We start from the raw sequence: 22522 nt of genomic DNA, 5'->3' as shown, positions 1-22522 counted from the left end.
ATTACAGGGGCATTACTACTGGGGGCGTAACTACAGGGGCTAAACTACTGGAGGCATTACTACTGGGGGCTAAACTACAAGGGGGCATAACTGCAGGGGCTAAACGACTGGGGGCAACATTACTACTGGGGGCAATATTACACGGGCATTACCATTAAGGGCATTACTACTGGGGGCACTACTAATGAGGGCATTGTAAAGGGGGCACTTCATAAGGGGCATCACTCCTGGGGTCATAAGGGGCACTGCTATTGCGGGCATTGCATAAGGGGCACCACTACTATGGGCTCTATATAAGGGGCACTACCACTGTGGGTATTGTATAAGAGGCGCTACTGCTGTGGTCATTATGTGTATTATGGGGTGCTACTACTGTGGGCATTATTACTATTGTGTAACACGCCCCTTTTTTGAGACCACGCCCCTTACCTTTGTTACATTGGCGCCGTGGGGAGGGGGGTGAGTTCCACCACCTCTCTAGGACCACTTTAAGCACTGTTTATATACACAGCCTGAAGGTCTTTTTAGCCAATATTTTTAATAACTTTGTGTATTAAACAAAATTTGTGTACATTAAGCCTTCAGAAAACAAAGGTTTCACTATATCAGTCTTACTCCAAAAATTCTGTATTTCGGAATATTTGGATATGGGATACCCAACCTGTATTCATTACTGTTCTGTTGAATATTGTTTCTCTTCACAGCTAGGCTATAGTACCGTGTTGTATTGCATAGTTTGTATTGATTTCTGAAGGTAACAAGGAGCTAGGTTTTTATTAACAAAATGGGTGGGGCCGTGATTAAGAATCTCACTCTGTGCAAGATGTATGTGCACCTGGTGCAACCGTACCTGCGCAAGGTGTGTGAGCGGCTGCCCTGGAAGCCTAGGTAACTGTTCTAGAGCAAACTGCTGCAAGACTGAGAGATATTCACAATCTCGTCAAAGTTGAGATAGAATGGCGGATGAGTTACGGAGGGGGGGGGGGGTGTGTGGACACTGGTAGATGAGGATGAATAGGTAGCCAGCTGTGTCACAGTTAGCAGGAAGAAGAGGGGGAGACGGGACACCTCCGATCTGCCAAACCCCAACAAATTCGTCTGATTAGATAAAGATTCTGAGTATGGCAGTGAGGAAATGACGGAGCTGGAGGAGACTGTTCCCTCTAGCAACTGGAGGAACGGTCCCTCCGGCACAGATGGGGAAAAAAAGAAAGCAAGTACCTAGTCAGATTGTGGTGGTAGGGGATTCTATTATCAGGAAGACAGAGCAATCTGCTTCAGAGACCGCCGTACAGTCTGTTGCCTCTCGTGTACGACACATTGCGGACCGGGTAGAAAGATTGTTGGGAGGGGTCGGGAATGACCCAGCGGTCTTGGTGCACGTTGACACAAACGACCAAGTTAGTGGTAGGTGGGATGTCCTTAAGAAAGACGATAGGGATTTAGGCCAGAATCTCACTCACTATACATAGGTTCCTTGGCATCTTTCAGTCCATTAATTTACCCTAGATATAGGGGTATATGCAATTGCGGTCGAATTGCCGCAGAAGTCGAAAAACGGGGCATTTTCAACAAAAAAAATGTCGAATTGGATTCGACAATGCAATACAGTACTTTTCGACAAAAAAAACGGACGTCCCCCGTATTTTTTGCACCAGGACCGGACGCAGTGCCCGGTGCTGGTTCTTAAAATACGGGGGATCCCCTGTCAATTCCCCCCCCCCCCCCCCCCCCCCCGTATTTTTCAACCAGGACCGGCTCAAAGAGCCTGAGGCTGGTTATGCTTAGGAGGGGGGGACCCCACGCAATTTTTTTTAGGGTTTTTTAACCATTTTTGTGCCATCCGAAAAGTCGAATCCAAAACGCACTTATCCGTTAATTGGTCCGTTTTTCGACAGCGGGACTGTCGAATCCGTTTTTAATTGAATATGTCGAATTCTGGCACCTGCCGGCCGGGATTCGAAGGTCGAATTGTGTCAAATTTAAAAACGTGCGAAAAAAAGCCGCAATTCGTCCGGAATTGCATATACCCCATAGACTCTTCCCAGGATTGTCATATACGAACGATTCTAGTAATTATATTTAGGGGATCATATGGTTAATAAAGCTAGGTGTTCTGAATATAAATATGTACACTGAAATACAACAATAATACTACAGATCACTTGATGAGCGCAGAATTAGTATTTACTATCATCCAGAAATGTTCTACCATATTTATACAGTATGTGTGCAATTATTTTGATTTATATATTTTTATATATATATATATATATATATATAATAAAAAAAAATTTCTTTTTACTATTTGCCCTTTTTTTCTTTCCTTTTATACACTTTGCACCGGGCACAGCACGTCATACACTTTGCACCGGGCACAGCACGTTATACACTTTGCACCGGGCACAGCACGTTATACACTTTGCACCGGGCACAGCACGTTATACACTTTGCACCGGGTACAGCACGTTATACACTTTGCACCGGGTACAGCACGTTATACACTTTGCACCGGGTACAGCACGTTATACACTTTGCACCGGGTACAGCACGTTATACACTTTGCACCGGGTACAGCACGTTATACACTTTGCACCGGGTACAGCACGTTATACACTTTGCACCGGGTACAGCACGTTATACACTTTGCAGCGGGTACAGCACTTTACACACTTTGCAGCCACCACCTCAGACCCCCCAGACACAGCGATCACGGGTGTCAGTGAGGGAGGGTGGTGTCCACAGTGATTGTGCGGGAAAGGGGGGGTGGGATTGTGCAGGAAGGGGGTGCCCAGTCATTGCAGGTGTCACTGGAAGAAGGGGTGTCCTGCCTGTGACGAGTACTCACAACACCATATCAATATTAACTTATCCAGGCTGTAGCAATGCCCCCCAGCAGCCGCATCACCCTCCCTCCCTATGTAATGAGCCAGGTGAGGAGCGGACAGAGCAGCAGAGTAGCCGCTGCCCCGCTCACTGTCCCGTCTGCCAGGCTGTGTGGTCAGCGCCTCTCACTCGCTGCGTCGGCCCCGTATCCCGCGGCAGCGCAGACGGGTGAGGACAGGGAGGAGGACGGATCACACACTGACAGCGCATTGCCGTGCAGCGCAGCGCGTCCTCACCTTTAAAGTCAAACCTGGAATCCGCCCTGCGGCTGGCACAGAGAGCGCTGCTAAATCCCTGAGTCTCAGCCCCAGGATTCGATTGCTGTCACCCCGGAGCCCAAGGAGGAGGATTCAAGCTGCAGAGCGGGAAGAGAAGTCAGGACGGAGGCTGCCGCGGTGATTGGATGAGAGGAAACGCTGCCAGCAGTGATTGGTTGAAGAGACGTGTGATGCTGCCTGCAGTGACTGGTAGGGGAGTCACAGCGCGTCCCGCAGGACCCCCTCCTTTTTCAAAACGGAGTCCCCCACTGCCTATAACGCGTAAAATACGCGTTATAGCGCGTTTTTTGCGATCACTGTGTGTATATGTGTGTATGTATATATATATAATATTATATATATATATATATATATAATATATATATATATATATATATATATATTATATATATATATATATATATATATATATATATATAGATATAATACAGGTTTTTTCACAATAGTGAAAAAATTATAGCACTCTCCAGACTTCAGAATCAATAAATCAAAAAATGGAAAATTTTAATATAAGGTAATCTCACAGTTCCAAGTGGTTTTCAAAAAACGATCTCCAACGTTTCGGTCCTCAGCGGAACCTTTGTCAAGGATTTTAACAGTCTAGTCAGTAAAGTCAGCATCACAGCAAGCATCAAAACGGCAGGGAAACTGGAGACAGAGAAAATGCCTCACCGGCCCCTGCTAAATACCCTTCAAAAGCGCGCAAAAACAAACAAGACACGCCCCCAGTTTGGTGAACATATATTGTTCTATAAGAGATTCATCGACGATATCTTCCTTCTGTGGAAAGGGACGACTGAATCCTTTAACCTGATGATTGCCTCACTAAACGATTTGAATACACCGGTGAAATTCACATACCAGATTGATCCACATAACATTAGCTTTCTTGATATCTCAATCACCTTAGAGGGAGGATGAATCGGCACCAGTCTCTACAGAAAACCAACGGACAGAAATACCTTGTTACACCCTAGCAGCCAGCACCTGCCTGCCCTCAAGGATAATCTTCCAGTTTCACAATTTCTCTGACGTCCTAGTGGGATGCTGGGACTCCGTAAGGGACCATGGGGAATAGCGGCTCCGCAGGAGACAGGGCACAAAATAAAAGCTTAAGGATCAGGTGGTGTGGCACTGGCTCCTCCCCCTATGACCCTCCTCCAAGCCTCAGTTAGATTTTTGTGCCCGGCCGAGAAGGGTGCAATCTAGGTGGCTCTCCCTGAGCTGCTTAGAATAAAAGTTTAGTTAGGTTTTTTTATTTTCAGTGAGTCCTGCTGGCAACAGGCTCACTGCATCGTGGGACTAAGGGGAGAAGAAACGGACTCACCTGAGTGCAGAGTGGATCGGGTTTCTTAGGCTACTGGACACTAGCTCCAGAGGGACGATCACAGGTTCAGCCTGGATGGGTCACCGGAGCCGCGCCGCCGTCCCCCTTACAGAGCCAGAAGAGACGAAGAGGTCCGGTGAAATCGGCGGCAGAAGACATCCTGTCTTCAGACTAAGGTAGCGCACAGCACCGCAGCTGTGCGCCATTGCTCTCAGCACACTTCACACTCCGGTCACTGAGGGTGCAGGGCGCTGGGGGGGGAGCGCCCTGAGACGCAATATAACAGAATACCTTAGGTGGCAAAACAGAATACATCACATATAGCTCCTGGGCTATATGGATGTATTTTAATCCCCTTGCCATTTTACACAAAAAAGCGGGAGATAAGGACGTCGTGAAGGGGCGGAGCCTATCTCCTCAGCACACAAGCGCCATTTTCCCTCACAGCTCCGCTGGAAGGACGGCTCCCTGACTCTCCCCTGCAGTCCTGCTTCAGAATCAGGGTAAAAAGAGAAGGGGGGGCATTTTTGGCAGCAAATAACGATAATAACAGCAGCTATAAGGGAATAACACTTATATAAGGTTATCCCTGTATATATATATATATATATATATATAGCGCTGGGTGTGTGCTGGCAGACTCTCCCTCTGTCTCTCCAAAGGGCTAAGTGGGGTCCTGTCCTCTATCAGAGCATTCCCGGTGTGTGTGCTGTGTGTCGGTACGCGTGTGTCGACATGTATGAGGAGGAAAATTATGTGGAGGCGGAGCAGTTGCCTGTGTTGGTGATGTCACCCCCTAGGGAGTCGACACCTGACTGGATGATTGTATTTAAACAATTAAGTGATAATGTCAGCAATTTGCAAAAAATGTTGACGACATGAGACAGCCGGCAAATCAATTAGTGCCTGTCCAGGCGTCTCAGACACCGTCAGGGGCGCTAAAACGCCCGTTACCTCAGTGGGTCGACACAGACCCTGACACAGATACTGAGTCTAGTGTCGACGGTGACGAGACAAACGTAATGTCCAGTAGGGCCACACGTTACATGATCACGGCAATGAAAGGTTAGGGCGCGTTGGGAAACACCCCCTAGGGTAGATAAGGCGCTCACACGTTTATCAAAACAAGTAGCGTTACCGTCTCCTGATACGGCTACCCTAAAAGAACCAGCTGATAGAAGGCTGGAAAATATCCTAAAAAGTATATACACACATACTGGTGTTATACTGCGACCAGCAATCGCCTCAGCCTGGATGTGCAGTGCTGGAGGTCGCATGGTCGGATTCCCTGACCGAGAATATTGTATACCCTGGATAGGGACAATATTTTGTTAACTATAGAACATTTAAAGGATGCATTACTATATATGCGTGATGCACAGAGGGATATTTGCACCCTGGCATCAAGAGTAAGTGCTATGTCCATCTCTGCCAGAAGAGCGTTATGGACGCGACAGTGGTCAGGGGATGCGGATTCCAAACGGCACATGGAAGTATTGCCGTATAAAGGGGAGGAGTTATTTGGGGCTGGTCTATCGGACCTGGTGGCCACGGCAACGGCTGGAAAATCCACCTTTTTACCCCAGGTCACTCCACATCAGCAGAAAAAGACACCGTCTTTTCAAACTCAGTCCTTTCGTTCCCATAAGTACAAGCGAGCAAAAGGCCACTCTTTTCTGCCCCGGGGCAGAGGAAGAGGAAAAAGACTGCACCATGCAGCCGCTTCACAGGAGCAGAAGCCCTCCCCTGCTTCTGCCAAGTCTTAAGCATGACGCTGGGGCTTTACAAGCAGACTCAGATATGGTGGGGGCCCGTCTCAAGAATTTCAACGCGCAGTGGGCTCACTCGCAAGTGGATCCCTGGATTCTACAGGTAGTATCGCAGGGGTACAAACTGGAATTCGAGGCGTTTCCCCCTCGTCGTTTCCTGAAGTCTGCTTTACCAAAGTCTCCCTCCGACAGGGAGGCAGTTTTGGAAGCCATTCACAAGCTGTATTCCCAGCAGGTGATAATCAAGGTACCCCTCCTGCAACAAGGAAAGGGGTATTATTCCACGCTGTTTGTGGTACCGAAGCCGGACGGCTCGGTGAGACCAATTTTAAATCTGAAATCCTTGAACACTTACATAAAAAGGTTCAAATTCAAGATGGAGTCACTCAGAGCAGTGATAGCAAACCTGGAAGAAGGGGACTATATGGTGTCTCTGGACATCAAAGATGCTTATCTCCACGTCCCGATATACCCTTCTCACCAAGGGTACCTCAGGTTTGTAGTACAAAACTGTCATTATCAGTTTCAGACGCTGCCGTTTGGATTGTCCACGGCACCTCGGGTCTTTACCAAGGTAATGGCCGAAATGATGATTCTTCTACGAAGAAAAGGCATTTTAATTATCCCTTACTTGGACGATCTCCTGATAAGGGCAAGATCCAGGGAACAGTTAGAAGTCGGAGTAGCACTATCTCAGGTAGTGTTACGTCAGCACGGGTGGATTCTAAATATTCCAGAATCGCAGCTGATTCCAACGACACGTCTACTGTTCCTAGGAATGATTCTGGACACAGTCCAGAAGAAGGTGTTTCTCCCGGAGGAGAAGGCCAGGGAGTTATCCGAGCTAGTCAGGAACCTCCTAAAACCAGGACAGGTCTCAGTGCATCAGTGCACGAGGGTCCTGGGGAAAATGGTGGCTTCTTACGAAGCGATTCCATTCGGAAGATTCCATGCAAGAACATTTCAGTGGGATCTACTGGACAAATGGTCCGGATCGCATCTGCAGATGCATCAGCGGATAACCCTGTCGCCAAGGACAAGGGTGTCTCTCCTGTGGTGGCTGCAGAGTGCTCATCTACTAGAGGGCCGCAGATTTGGCATTCAGGATTGGATCCTGGTAACCACGGATGCCAGCCTGAGAGGCTGGGGAGCAGTCACACAGGGAAGGAATTTCCAGGGCCTGTGGTCAAGCTTGGAAACGTCTCTTCATATAAACATTCTGGAACTAAGGGCCATTTACAATGCCCTAAGTCAAGCAAAACCTCTGCTTCAGGGTCAGGCGGTGTTGATCCAATCGGACAACATCACGTCAGTCGCCCACGTAAACAGACAGGGCGGCACGAGAAGCAGGAGGGCAATGGCAGAAGCTGCAAGGATTCTTCGCTGGGCGGAAAATCATGTGATAGCACTGTCAGCAGTATTCATTCCGGGAGTGGACAACTGGGAAGCAGACTTCCTCAGCAGACACGACCTTCACCCGGGAGAGTGGGGACTTCACCCAGAAGTCTTCCACCTGATTGTAAACCGTTGGGAAAAACCAAAGGTGGACATGATGGCGTCACGTCTAAACAAAAAACTGGACAGATATTGCGCCAGGTCAAGGGACCCTCAGGCAATAGCAGTGGACGCTCTGGTAACGCCGTGGGTGTACCAGTCAGTGTATGTGTTCCCTCCTCTGCCTCTCATACCAAAAGTACTGAGAATCATAAGAAGGAGAGGAGTAAGAACTATACTCGTGGTTCCGGATTGGCCAAGACGGACTTGGTACCCGGAACTTCAAGAGATGCTCACGGACGAACCGTGGCCTCTACCTCTAAGAAAGGACCTGCTACTGCAGGGGCCTTGTCTGTTCCAGGACTTACCGCGGCTGCGTTTGACGGCATGGCGGTTGAACGCCGGATCCTGAGGGAAAAAGGCATTCCAGAAGAAGTCATCCCTACTCTGGTCAAAGCCAGGAAGGACGTAACCGCAAAACATTATCACCGCATTTGGCGTAAATATGTTGCGTGGTGTGAGGCCAAGAAGGCCCCTACAGAGGAATTTCAACTGGGTCGTTTCCTTCATTTCCTGCAAACAGGACTGTCTATGGGCCTAAAATTAGGGTCCATTAAGGTTCAAATTTCGGCCCTGTCGATTTTCTTCCAGAAAGAACTGGCTTCAGTACCTGAAGTTCAGACATTTGTAAAAGGGGTGCTGCACATACAGCCTCCTTTTGTGCCTCCAGTGGCACCTTGGGATCTCAATGTGGTGTTGAGTTTTCTAAAGTCACATTGGTTTGAACCACTTTCCACTGTGGACTTAAAATATCTCACATGGAAGGTGTCGATGCTGTTAGCCTTGGCTTCAGCCAGGCGTGTGTCAGAATTGGCGGCTTTATCATATAAAAGCCCTTACTTAATTTTTCATTCTGACAGGGCGGAATTGAGGACTCGTCCTCAATTTCTACCTAAGGTGGTTTCTGCATTTCACATGAACCAACCTATTGTGGTACCTGCGGCTACCAGGGACTTAGAGGACTCTAAGTTGCTTGACGTTGTCAGGGCCTTGAAAATATATGTTTCCAGGACGGCTGGAGTCAGAAAATCTGACTCGCTGTTTATCCTGTATGCACCCAACAAGCTGGGTGCTCCTGCTTCTAAGCAGACGATTGCTCGTTGGATTTGTAGTACAATTCAGCTTGCACATTCTGTGGCAGGATTGCCACAGCCAAAATCAGTAAAAGCCCATTCCACAAGGAAAGTGGGCTCATCTTGGGCGGCCGCCCGAGGGGTCTCGGCTTTACAACTTTGCCGAGCAGCTACTTGGTCAGGGGCAAACACGTTTGCTAAATTCTACAAATTTGATACCCTGGCTGAGGAGGACCTGGAGTTCTCTCATTCGGTGCTGCAGAGTCATCCGCACTCTCCCGCCCGTTTGGGAGCTTTGGTATAATCCCCATGGTCCTTACGGAGTCCCAGCATCCACTAGGACGTCAGAGAAAATAAGATTTTACTTACCGATAAATCTATTTCTCGTAGTCCGTAGTGGATGCTGGGCGCCCATCCCTAGTGCGGATTGTCTGCAATACTTGTATATAGTTATTGTTACAAAGATTCGGGTTATTATTGTTGTGAGCCATCTTTTCAGAGGCTCCTTTGCGTTTATCATACTGTTAACTGGGTTCAGATCACAAGTTGTACGGTGTGATTGGTGTGGCTGGTATGAGTCTTACCCGGGATTCAATATCCTTCCTTATTATGTACGCTCGTCCGGGCACAGTATCCTAACTGAGGCTTGGAGGAGGGTCATAGGGGGAGGAGCCAGTGCACACCACCTGATCCTTAAGCTTTTATTTTGTGCCCTGTCTCCTGCGGAGCCGCTATTCCCCATGGTCCTTACGGAGTCCCAGCATCCACTACGGACTACGAGAAATAGATTTATCGGTAAGTAAAATCTTATTTTTTAAGAGTAATGCGAAATAACTCTGACAGAGACATCATGGATCTCAAATATCTGAGATGATTTCCAGATTTTTGGAACGGGGCTACGGGAAAAAGAATGTACTCAGATGCCTACTGAAGGCTAGGAACAAATGCGGTTCCAACACTACTGCCACACAGACCACACATGTACCGGAGCGGATGGTGTTCACCACTACATATGACAACTTCTCAAACAGACTAAAGGGGAGCATACGTAAGAATTGGCCAATCCTAGCCACAGATGATCGCCTAAAGTTGAAAAGAAGTTCTCCTCCTATGATAGCTTACCGAAGATCAGCAAATCTAAAGCAACTTCTGTTGAGACCCATGGCCAGTGATGAGGGACTACGGAGTACTACCTGGCTACATGAAAGACGCCCTAGATGCTTCAAGTGCACGGGTTGTACCGCTTGTAGGGCCATGTTGACTTACCCATTTTTTCTCTAACGTCCTAGTGGATGCTAGGGACTCCGTAAGGACCATGGGGAATAGACGGGCTCCGCAGGAGACTGGGCACTCTAAGAAAGATTTAGTACTACTGGTGTGCACTGGCTCCTCCCTGTATGCCCCTCCTCCAGACCTCAGTTAGAATCTGTGCCCGGAAGGAGCTGGGTGCATTTTAGTGAGCTCTCCTGAGCTTGCTATTAAGAAAGTATTTTAGTTAGGTTTTTTATTTTCAGAGAGCTTCTGCTGGCAACAGACTCTCTGCTACGTGGGACTGAAGGGAGAGAAGCAAACCTACTAACTGCGGCTAGGTTGCGCTTCTTGGGCTACTGGATACCATTAGCTCCAGAGGGATCGAACACAGGAACTTGACCTTGGTCGTCCGTTCCCGGAGCCGCGCCGCCGTCCCCCTCGCAGAGCCAGAAGACAGAAGCCGGCGGGTTGAAGCAAGAAGACGTCAAAATCGGCGGCAGAAGACTCCTGTCTTCATATGAGGTAGCGCACAGCACTGCAGCTGTGCGCCATTGCTCCCACACTAACCTACACACTCCGGTCACTGTAGGTAGGGTGCAGGGCGCAGGGGGGGGCGCCCTGGGCAGCAATTGAGTACCTCCTAGCAAAAAGCAGCATATATACAGCTGGGCACTGTAATATGCATGAGCCCCCGCCATTATTTTTATACAAAATCGCGGGACAGAAGCCCGCCGCTGAGGGGGCGGGGCTTCTTCCTCAGCACTCACCAGCGCCATTTTCTCTCCACAGCTCCGCTGAGAGGAACCCCAGTCTCTCCCCTGCAGACTCACTGTAGAAAGAGGGTAAAAAGAGAGGGGGGGCACATAAATTTAGCGCATTAATCATATATACAGCAGCTACTGGGTAAACACTAAGTTACTGTGTAATTCCTGGGTTATATAGCGCTGGGGTGTGTGCTGGCATACTCTCTCTCTGTCTCTCCAAAAGGCCTTGTGGGGGTCCTGTCCTCATATAGAGCATCCCCTGTGTGTGTGGTGTCGGTACGCTTGTGTCGACATGTTTGACGAGGAGGGCTATGTGGAGGCAGAGCAGGTGCAGATGAGTGACGTGTCTCCGCCGACGGCGCCGACACCTGATTGGATGGATATGTGGAAGGTGTTAAATGATAATGTAAACTCCTTGCATAAAAGGTTGGATAAAGCTGAAACCTTGGTACAGTCGGGGTCTCAGCCCATGCCTGATCCTACAGCGCAGAGGCCGTCAGGGTCTCAGAAGCGCCCACTATCCCAAATTATTGACACAGATATCGACACGGATTCTGACTCCAGTGTCGATGGCGATGATGCAAAATTGCAGCCTAAAATGGCTAAAGCCATCCGCTACATGATTATAGCAATGAAGGATGTATTGCACATATCGGAGGTAAACCCTGTCCCTGACAAGAGGGTTTATATGTTTGGGGAGAAAAAGCAAGAGGTGACTTTTCCCCCTTCACATGAGTTAAATGAGTTATGTGAAAAAGCGTGGGATTCCCCTGATAGGAAAGTGCTGATTTCCAAAAGGTTACTTATGGCGTACCCTTTCCCGCCAACGGACAGGATACGCTGGGAATCCTCCCCTAGGGTAGACAAAGCTCTGACACGCTTATCTAAGAAGGTGGCCCTGCCGTCACAGGATACGGCCTCCCTAAAGGATCCTGCGGATAGGAAGCAGGAAAGTATCCTGAAGTCTGTTTATACACATTCAGGTACTCTACTGAGGCCGGCAATTGCGTCGGCCTGGATGTGTAGTGCTGTAGCAGCATGGACAGATAATCTGTCTGAGGAACTGGATACCTTGGACAAGGATACTATTTTACTGACCCTGGGGCATATAAAAGACGCTGTCCTATACATGAGGGATGCCCAGAGGGACATTTGCCTACTGGGCTCTAGAATAAATGCAATGTCAATTTCTGCCAGAAGGGTCCTGTGGACTCGGCAATGGACAGGTGATGCCGACTCCAAAATGCACATGGAGGTTTTACCTTACAAGGGTGAGGAATTGTTTGGGGACAGTCTCTCGGACCTAGTTTCCACAGCTACGGCTGGGAAGTCAAATTTTTTGCCATATATTCCCTCACAGCCTAAGAAAGCACCGTATTTCCAAATGCAGTCCTTTCGATCACAAAAAAGCAAGATAGTCAGAGGTGTATCCTTTCTTGCCAGAGGCAGGGGTAGAGGAAAGAAGCTGCACCATACAGCTAGTTCCCAGGAACAGAAGTCCTCCCCGGCTTCCGCTAAATCCACCGCATGATGCTGGGGCTCCACAGGTGGAGCCAGGAGCGGTAGGGGTGCGTCTCCGAAATTTCAGCCACCAGTGAGTTCGCTCACAGGTGGATCCCTGGGCTATACAGATTGTGTCTCAGGGATACAAGCTGGAATTCGAAGTGATGCCCCCTCACAGTTACCTCAAATCGGCCCTGCCAGCTTCCCCCATGGAAAGGGAGGTAGTGTTGGCGGCAATTCACAAGTTATATCTCCAGCAGGTGGTGGTAAAGGTTCCCCTCCTTCAACAGGGAAGGGGATACTACTCCACAATGTTTGTGGTACCGAAACCGGACGGTTCGGTCAGACCCATATTGAATTTAAAGTCCCTGAACATTTATCTGAAAATATTCAAGTTCAAAATGGAATCGCTCAGAGCGGTCATTGCAAGCCTGGAAGAGGGGGATTTTATGGTGTCTCTGGACATCAAGGATGCTTACTTGCATGTCCCCATTTATCCACCTCATCAGGAGTACCTCAGATTTGTGGTACAGGACTGTCATTACCAATTCCAGACGTTGCCGTTTGGGCTCTCCACGGCACCGAGAATATTTACCAAGGTAATGGCGGAAATGATGGTGCTCCTTCGAAAGCAAGGAGTCACAATTATCCCATACTTGGACGATCCCCTCATAAAGGCGAGGTCCAGAGAGCAGTTGCTGATCAGCGTAGCACACTCTCAGGAAGTGTTGCAACAGCACGGCTGGATTCTGAATATCCCAAAGTTGCAGCTGATTCCTACGACGCGTCTGCCCTTTCTGGGCATGATTCTGGACACAGACCAGAAGAAGGTGTTTCTCCCGGCGGAGAAGGCTCAGGAGCTCGTGACTCTAGTCAGAGACCTCTTAAAACCGAAACAGGTGTCGGTGCATCACTGCACGCGAGTCCTGGGAAAGATGGTGGCATCATACGAAGCCATTCCCTTCGGCAGGTTCCATGCGAGGATCTTTCAGTGGGATCTGTTGGACAAGTGGTCCGGATCGCATCTTCAGATGCATCGGCTGATCACCCTATCCCCCAGGGCCAGGGTGTCTCTTCTGTGGTGGCTGCAGAGTGCTCACCTTCTCGAGGGCCGCAGGTTCGGCATACAGGACTGGGTCCTGGTGACCACGGATGCGAGCCTCCGAGGATGGGGGGCAGTCACTCAGGGAAGAAACTTCCAAGGGTTGTGGTCAAGTCAGGAGGCTTGTCTGCACATAAATATCCTGGAACTAAGGGCCATATACAACGCCCTGAGTCAAGCGGAGCCTCTGCTTCGCAACCAACCGGTGCTGATTCAGTCAGACAACATCACCGCAGTGGCTCATGTAAACCGCCAGGGCGGCACAAGAAGCAGGGTGGCGATGGCGGAAGCCACCAGGATTCTTCGTTGGGCGGAGAATCACGTGCAAGCACTGTCAGCAATGTTCATTCCGGGAGTGGACAACTGGGAAGCAGACTTCCTCAGCAGGCACGATCTCCACCCGGGAGAGTGGGGACTTCATCAAGAAGTCTTCACGCAGATTACAAATCGATGGGAGCTGCCACAGGTGGACATGATGGCATCCCGCCTCAACAAAAAGCTAAAAAGGTATTGCGCCAGGTCAAGGGACCCTCAGGCGATAGCTGTGGACGCAATAGTGACACCGTGGGTGTTTCAGTCGGTCTATGTATTTCCTCCTCTTCCTCTCATACCCAAGGTGCTGAGAATCGTAAGAAAAAGAGGAGTGAGAACAATACTCATTGTTCCGGATTGGCCAAGAAGGACTTGGTACCCGGAACTGCAAGAAATGCTCACAGAGGACCTGTTGCAACAGGGGCCCTGTCTGTTCCAAGACTTAACGCGGCTGCGTTTGACGGCATGGCGGTTGAAAGCCGGATCCTAGCAGAAAAAGGCATTCCGGATGAAGTTATTCCTATGCTAATAAAGGCTAGGAAGGACGTGACGGCAAAACACTATCACCGTATATGGCGAAAATATGTTTCTTGGTGTGAGGCCAGGAAGGCCCCTACAGAGGAATTCCAGCTGGGCCGGTTCCTGCACTTCCTACAGTCTGGAGTGACTATGGGCTTGAAGTTGGGGTCCATAAAGGTTGGGGTCCATAAAGGTTCAGCCCTATCCATTTTCTTTCAAAAAGAACTGGCTTCTCTTCCTGAGGTTCAGACGTTTGTTAAGGGAGTGCTGCATATTCAGCCCCCTTTTGTGCCACCAGTGGCACCTTGGGATCTCAACGTGGTGTTGGGTTTCCTGAAATCCCACTGGTTTGAGCCACTTAAGACCGTGGAGCTAAAGTATCTCACGTGGAAGGTGGTCATGCTATTGGCCTTAGCTTCGGCTAGGCGTGTGTCAGAATTGGCGGCTTTGTCATGTAAAAGCCCCTATCTGGTTTTCCATGTGGACAGGGCAGAATTACGGACTCGTCCACAATTTCTGCCGAAGGTGGTGTCATCTTTTCATTTGAACCAACCTATTGTGGTGCCTACGGCTACTCGTGACTTGGAGGATTCCAAGTTGCTTGATGTAGTCAGGGCTTTGAAGATTTATGTGGCCAGAACGGCTGGAGTCAGGAAAACTGACTCGCTGTTTATCCTGTATGCATCCAGCAAGCTGGGTGCTCCTGCTTCAAAGCAAACTATTGCTCGCTGGATCTGTAACACGATTCAGCAGGCTCATTCTGCGGCGGGATTGCCGCATCCAAAATCGATAAAAGCCCATTCCACAAGGAAAGTGGGCTCTTCTTGGGCGGCTGCCCGAGGGGTCTCGGCATTACAGCTTTGCCGAACAGCTACTTGGTCGGGTTCAAACACCTTTGCAAAGTTCTACAAGTTTGATACCCTTGCTGAGGAGGACCTTGTGTTTGCCCATTCGGTGCTGCAGAGTCATCCGCACTCTCCCGCCCGTTTGGGAGCTTTGGTATAATCCCCATGGTCCTTACGGAGTCCCCAGCATCCACTAGGACGTTAGAGAAAATAAGATTTTACTCACCGGTAAATCTATTTCTCGTAGTCCGTAGTGGATGCTGTTCGCCCGTCCCAAGTGCGGACTTTCTGCAATACGTGTATATAGTTATTGCTTAATAAAGGGTTATGTTATGTTGGCATCCGTGGTTGATGCTTTGTTGTTGTTCATACTGTTAACTGGGTATGTTATCACAAGTTATACGGTGTGATTGGTGTGGCTGGTATGAGTCTTACCCTGGATTCCAAAATCCTTTCCTTGTAATGTCAGCTCTTCTGGGCACAGTTTCCTTAACTGAGGTCTGGAGGAGGGGCATAGAGGGAGGAGCCAGTGCACACCAGTAGTACTAAATCTTTCTTAGAGTGCCCAGTCTCCTGCGGAGCCAGTCTGTTCCCCATGGTCCTTACGGAGTCCCCAGCATCCACTACGGACTACGAGAAATAGATTTACCGGTGAGTAAAATCTTATTTTCCACACTCTGGTAAACCTATAGCCATAAAATACAGGCTCCACTGTGCTATGGATCATTTGATCTATATCTTGACTTGCCCCGGCGGGCTCTATTACGTAGGTATGACTACGAGACGCTTCCGGGACCGTATGGCGAACCACAGGACATCGATACATCAGGCGATTGCCACGGGGACAGCAACACTACCAGTGGCCAGACACTTTATGGCATTAAGACATAAACTGATTGATTGGATCCCCCCACCCCCTAGGGGTGGTGATCGTGCCCTTGCACTAAGAAAGAGGGAGAGCCTGTGGATATATAAACTTGACACAATAGCCCCGAGGGGCATGAATGAAAACAACCCTCGGTCAATGTTTTTGAAATAATTGTATTTATGTATTTTTCTTACACTGCAATGTCTTTATCCTATACGTTTGCATAGCCCACAATACTGCTGGTATTAATTTGTCACTATGTGTAATGCTCACATTGAACTACAATATTAGCTTAATTTATGGTTTATGTATATCCCTCCTGAGCTGCTTCGCCGGCCTCTGCTATACCCTAACTGCACCTTAATCATGGCTAGTGTATTGCTGTGATAACGGGGATGCGATTCTCCCGAACGGTGGGACACACCAATAGTATTGTTATGTGTTTGTCCCTTTACTTGACTGATTAAGTTTTCCACTGTGCGCTTGGCACCGGAGCCATTACAGGTAACACCGCTATTTACCCTGATCACCATGGTGACCGTTTGGCACCGAAGCTACTATAGCTATTTATCCCGATTACCATGGTTACCGCTCACTTCCGGTATCACCGGAAGTGACATAATGCGTTCCACTATGTGGTCCATTTGAAGCTGTGCCCGTGACTCCATTAGCACCAGGGACGCAGCCCACTTCCGGTGGTGCGTTCCACACGGCTCCCAGCCGCGATGGGGGCGTGTCTTGTTTGTTTTTGCGCGCTTTTGAAGGGTATTTAGCAGGGGCCGGTGAGGCATTTTCTCTGTCTCCAGTTTCCTGCCGTTTTGATGCTTGCTGTGATGCTGACTTTACTGACTAGACTGTAAAATCCTTGACAAAGGTCCCGCTGAGGACCGAAACGTTGGAGATCGTTTTTTGAAAACCACTTGGAACTGTGAGATTACCTTATATTAAAATTTTCCATTTTTTGATTTATTGATTCTGAAGTCTGGAGAGTGCTATCATTTTTTCACTATTGTGAAAAAACCTGTATTGTACTATGGGCCCCACACCTTGCTGTGTGGGACTCTAATTGGCACCCCAGCCGATGGCTTTAGTTTATTAGTGAGAGTGCAGGATTAGTTACATATATATATATATATATATATATATATATATATATATATATATATATATATATATATATATATATATAAAATATTTTTGTGTTACACATATCACACATGCATGGATATCATTTGTTTTTTTTTCCGTCACATGATTAATTATTTATTCACACCCTCTCTTTTTTTTTTTCTTTTTCATTTCATTATTATCACGATCGCTTTCACCATTATTTTGTTCACTAACAATAACACATCAATTAAAGAGGTGTTTGTGTTGGACGATACAAACTCATCTGGAAGTTATTTACTGTATGTCTAGCATTTGACCATATAGTCACATGCACAGTAATAAAGGAAAAAAATATTTATTTGTACAGAATTACATTTATTTACACAGCTTCACACAAATTTATATATAATTTATTTAGATGCGAAAAATTATATGTGGATATTGTGTGGCCTCTCCTCACCTCTGCCTTGAGAACACCAGGACCAATGTCTACTACTTCTCTGTTTAAGAACATCATGACTGCCCCCAAGACTACCCCTCAAGCAGAGCAGGGAACTGAGGGGCGTGCGCATAAGGACCAGATTTTGCTGGGTCAGTTCCACTGGACATTAGTGTGCACTCCACATTCTTACACCCACCCGCACTGCTCCCCACACTCTCACACCCACCCGCACTGCTCTCATGAGACCAGGACATTTATCATTTTCACAAATTAATGTTTTCCTGCAAATGTGTCTTTCTCTTCTTCTTACAGGGCACTTTCCCCCCACTGTGTGCTATTCCTGTAATGTGTACCTCCATTGGTTGCACACCCTGCCAGCAGTAACCTACACAGTGCGCCTCACATGGCTGCCTCGGATGGTTCCTCCATGGGCAGGGTGTGCTTCATTTGGATCTTTCCATGCAGGGTATAGCATACTCCTACACTCGTGTCAGTTTTCCCGTGAATGCATTTGGCCCTTGTATGGCTCATCTCCCACTGTGTAACCTTCGTAGTGCGCCCAACATGGCTGCCTTATCTGGTAAACTTGTGGATGGGATGAAAAATACATGGACCTGATGGTTTTTATTGGAACCCTACTCTGAACCTAAGGACTCTGCAATCTCCCCGTTTTGTGTTCTCTTCTAGGGGTGGACTATTCCATTCTGGGTAATCCTACGCAGAGCGCCTAAGATGGCTGCCGCACCTGGTACTTTGTGAGGGTGGAATACACAACCCCTGGAGGTTATTATTACCCAAAATGCTTACACCAACCCTGCATTATGCTTTCTGTCTTTATTGTCTGTGTGGTTTATCTTTTGATGTAATACTTAAATCTTCTGTATTATGTGCATCGTTTGAGTTCTAGTTGGCGCTGCGGATGGCTGCCTCGGTGCTGCTCTGCCAAGCAGCCTTTGTGTTTAGTCCTACGTGTATAATATGTCTAATATGTTGAGTCTATTGTACAGTTGCAATGTGCAGTATCAACTCATACGTGTAATGTATGCTATGTTCTTCCCCCTTCGTATGCTATGTATTCCCCCTTCATGTTGCTGCTTGGCGATGCATTGTACCACAAAGAATTCCTAGTGTACGTGAGTACACCTGGCCAATAAAGCTGATTCTGATTCTGAAAATAGAGATAGGGATGATATACATATATAACAGTTGAAAATCTTGAAAATTTCCCTCAAACAAAATTTCATATAAGCCATATATATTTTAAGATGGCTAAATTAAAAATATGCAATCTACTAATTAACCAATAAATTACATGAAGAAAAAAATAAAAAAATTATATGTATATAATCTCTATCTCTATATCTCTCTTTATATATATATATATATATATATATATATATATATATATATATATATATATATATATATATATTGTGTAAAAGAGGGTGCAAGTAGCGCTACAACCTGATATCGTGTACCTTAGTCCCTCCTAAGGGGATAATTTCTAATTGATATCTACATAAAACAAGAAACCAATGACTAATAAGACATCATATAATAATGTTAATAATAATAAACACTCCCAATTTGTTCGGTGTCGCAACCAGAATTCTGTGTAGTCCAATTCCAAGAAGGACTAAAAACAATGTTCTAATGGTAATTCGGTTGCGCCTTCAGTGTTCAGAGGTGATTCATCAATGAATCCTTAAATAATATGTAATATGCGTACCAGATACGGAATAATCAACTGCTTTGTACAGGGTGCCTTTACATCGGGGGTTCCCCTTGTGCGTGTTCCTTTTCCTCTTGTGCTCGTCCGAATCCGTTTGAGGAGTATATACGTGTAAAAATGTAGAGCAATGTGTCAATCATATGCTCTTAATAGTGACCTCGTGCTGAGCTTGTGCAAAATACTGTAAAAAGTGACTATGTGCAATAAAGTGCTGGAGTGCTTATATTTGTAATCGGGTAAAAAGACCCATATAGGTAATGTGCTCAAATACCATTTGTTAAGGGTGCAACACCGATCTATAGTGTTTAAATAGGAAAGGAGTATTATTCCTATTAAAAAATGCACTCACGTTTAGCACTGTACTGTATTGGAAATTTTCCTTGTCAGTCATCCATCAACATAGGGTGCCTTAAAATTAGGGAATACTCCCATATAGAAAAAAGCCTCTAATAGTGTAATTACGTTTTTTTAAAAAAGTTTAATACAATTACAAAAAAAGACAAAACATATGGATGGACTCGTACATCATGAATAAATATTAAAAGCTTATCTGTATGTCATCTCAGGAGAGCGGAGTGACGGCGAAATACCCAACGCGTTTCGTCCCTTTGTAAATACTGGGACTTCCTCAGGAAGTCCCAGTATTTACAAAGGGACGAAACGCGTTGGGTATTTCGCCGTCACTCCGCTCTCCTGAGATGACATACAGATAAGCTTTAATATTTATTCATGATGTACGAGTCCATCCATATGTTTTGTCTTTTTTTGTAATTGTATTAAACTTTTTTAAAAAAACGTAATTACACTATTAGAGGCTTTTTTCCTATATGGAGTATTCCCTAATTTTAAGGCACCCTATGTTGATGGATGACTGACAAGGAAAATTTCCAATACAGTACAGTGCTAAACGTGAGTGCATTTTTTAATAGGAATAATACTCCTTTCCTATTTAAACACTATAGATCGGTGTTGCACCCCTTAACAAATGGTATTTGAGCACATTACCTATATGGGTCTTTTTACCTGATTACAAATATAAGCACTCCAGCACTTTATTGCACATAGTCACTTTTTACAGTATTTTGCACAAGCTCAGCACGAGGTCACTATTAAGAGCATATGATTGACACATTGCTCTACATTTTTACACGTATATACTCCTCAAACGGATTCGGTCGAGCACAAGAGGAAAAGGAACACGCACAAGGGGAACCCCCGATGTAAAGGCACCCTGTACAAAGCAGTTGATTATTCCGTATCTGGTACGCATATTACATTATTATTTAAGGATTCATTGATGAATCACCTCTGAACACTGAAGGCGCAACCGAATTACCATTAGAACATATATATATATATATATATATATATATATATATATATATATATATATAAGTATAAGACCTTTCTCGCGCTAAAGATATGAAGAGCTACACCATAGGGGAAGTACCCCCTGTTAGACGGGGTACAATGGTTACGAATAAAAAAAGAAAGAGTTTCCCCTGGGAGCTAGTAATAATCTTTGGTATATCAAGAGTTTTCACTTCAAATAAAAAATCATGAGAAATAGACTTATATATATATTTATTTTATTACTAGGTGCTTCATCGCGCCCTGCGGGCGCTCTTCACACCGTCGTAAGGGGCTACGCCCCCTTAACCCCTGAGTCGGATGGTGAAGGGGGCGTAGGCCCTTGCAACGGTGTGAACAGCGGCTGCAGGGCACACTGTATAGAATGCAGTGGGATGTGGGGGGACCGTGGATGGGGGAGGGGATCTGGAGGGGCTGCGAGTGTGGATGTGTGGGGGAGTGGTATACAGAGGCGCTATGGGTGGGGGAGGGGCGGGGGATGCGCGGGTAGGGGCAGGTACGGGGATCTGGCGGATGGGGGGTGCAGTGGGGCCCTCGGGTGGGGTAGGGGGTCAGGAGATTCTGCGGGTGGGGAAGGTGCAAGTGCGCTGCAGGTGGGGTAGGGGGGTCCGGAAGCGGCATGCGTGGGGGAGGGGCAGGTGCGGTGGTGTGGCAGATGGGGAGGGGGTCTGGAGGCGGTGCGGGTGGTTGAGGGGCGGTGCAGTGAGGCCATGGGTGGGGTAGGGGGTCAGGAGGTGCTGTGGGTGGGGAAAGGGCGGTTGCGGGGGATGACTGCGGATGGGGTAGGGTGTCTGTAGATGTTGTGGGTGGAGGGGGGGGTCTGCGGTTGGGAGGTTCGGTGATGAGGGAGGGGCAGGGGAGGGGTGGCAGAGTGGCGTGTGGTGGAAAGGCAGGTGCGGGGGTTGCGTGATCCGCTCTGCCTGACATCCCCCCCCCCCCCCCCCCCCCCCCGCCAGGCAGCCGGGGAGCCCAGCAGTGTGCGGTGTCCGTGCTCCTGGGTGAGCCGCTCTGCCTGACATCTGCCCCCCCGCCAGCCGCCCCACATGCAGCGGGCCGAACTGGCCACATCAGGCACCTACCGGGAGCATCGACGGAGCGCTGTGAGAGGGCTGTGGTGGCAATAGGTGCGCGGTGCACGGTGCATCGTAGCCTCTGTCCTTGCTGGGGCAGGCCGTTGTATAGGCTACTGTGACAGGCGGCAGGGGAGAGGCGGCAGGGCCCAGACGGGGAGTGAGAGCTGCTTGGCGTCAGACGGAGAGTGGCCTCCTGGCATCACATCACCGGTGCAAGGCCGGGGGTAAGATGGATGCCTGTAGACCGGACCTTGGTCAGAAGACTGGGGACATGTGAGAAGGCGCGTGGTGTGTGGCAGAGCTTCTCCTCATTGGCAGCTGTCACTGATCTGCATAGATTAGCTCACATCTGTGACTCCGCCCAGAGAAAGAGGGCCAGGCACAGAGACACAGGGCTAATATATAGGAGATATTGTGGAAGGGCTACATAGATAGTGGGGGTTGTATAGAAAATGGGGCGTGTGTGGGGCTGGGCTGAGTGAGGGTGGACGGTGTATGTGGTCTGGGTAGGGTAATGAGTTGGCACGGGTTAGGAGGTGTAGTAGTTGGTGGAGTTGTATGTGTGTGTTGTTGGGTGTGTTTGTTGGAAGGTGTCATGGGTGTGGCTTTTCTGCATAGGGTGGGTTGTGTAGGGTATTGTGGTGTGTGAATGGGAGGTTGGGGGGTGGAGTAGAAGTTGGCATGTGGGTGGTTGTTAGTGAGACGGGAACAGTTGTGGGGTAATTGTTGTGGTTATGGTTTGA

The 22522-nt window shown here is 47.8% G+C and overlaps 1 protein-coding gene across 5 annotated transcripts in view; it reads left to right on the top strand.

Annotated features, from left to right (window-relative positions):
- Positions 1 to 22522, top strand: part of SLC25A17 (solute carrier family 25 member 17) — a 502099-nt gene that overhangs the window by 33717 nt on the left and 445860 nt on the right. The window contains exon 2 of one of the 5 annotated variants that reach the window (XM_063940361.1): positions 18291 to 18386. The exons of the other annotated variants lie outside the window; for them this stretch is intronic. The gene's annotated coding sequence lies outside the window, so the exon portion shown is untranslated. The remainder of the gene's footprint in view (positions 1 to 18290; positions 18387 to 22522) is intronic. 5 annotated transcript variants of the gene reach the window in all.

This window comes from Pseudophryne corroboree, chromosome 9 (genome assembly GCF_028390025.1).
Source record: "Pseudophryne corroboree isolate aPseCor3 chromosome 9, aPseCor3.hap2, whole genome shotgun sequence".
NCBI lineage: Eukaryota > Metazoa > Chordata > Amphibia > Anura > Myobatrachidae > Pseudophryne > Pseudophryne corroboree.
The sequence above is the reverse complement of the archived record's forward strand: the minus strand, read 5'-3'. Positions and strand labels throughout refer to the sequence as shown.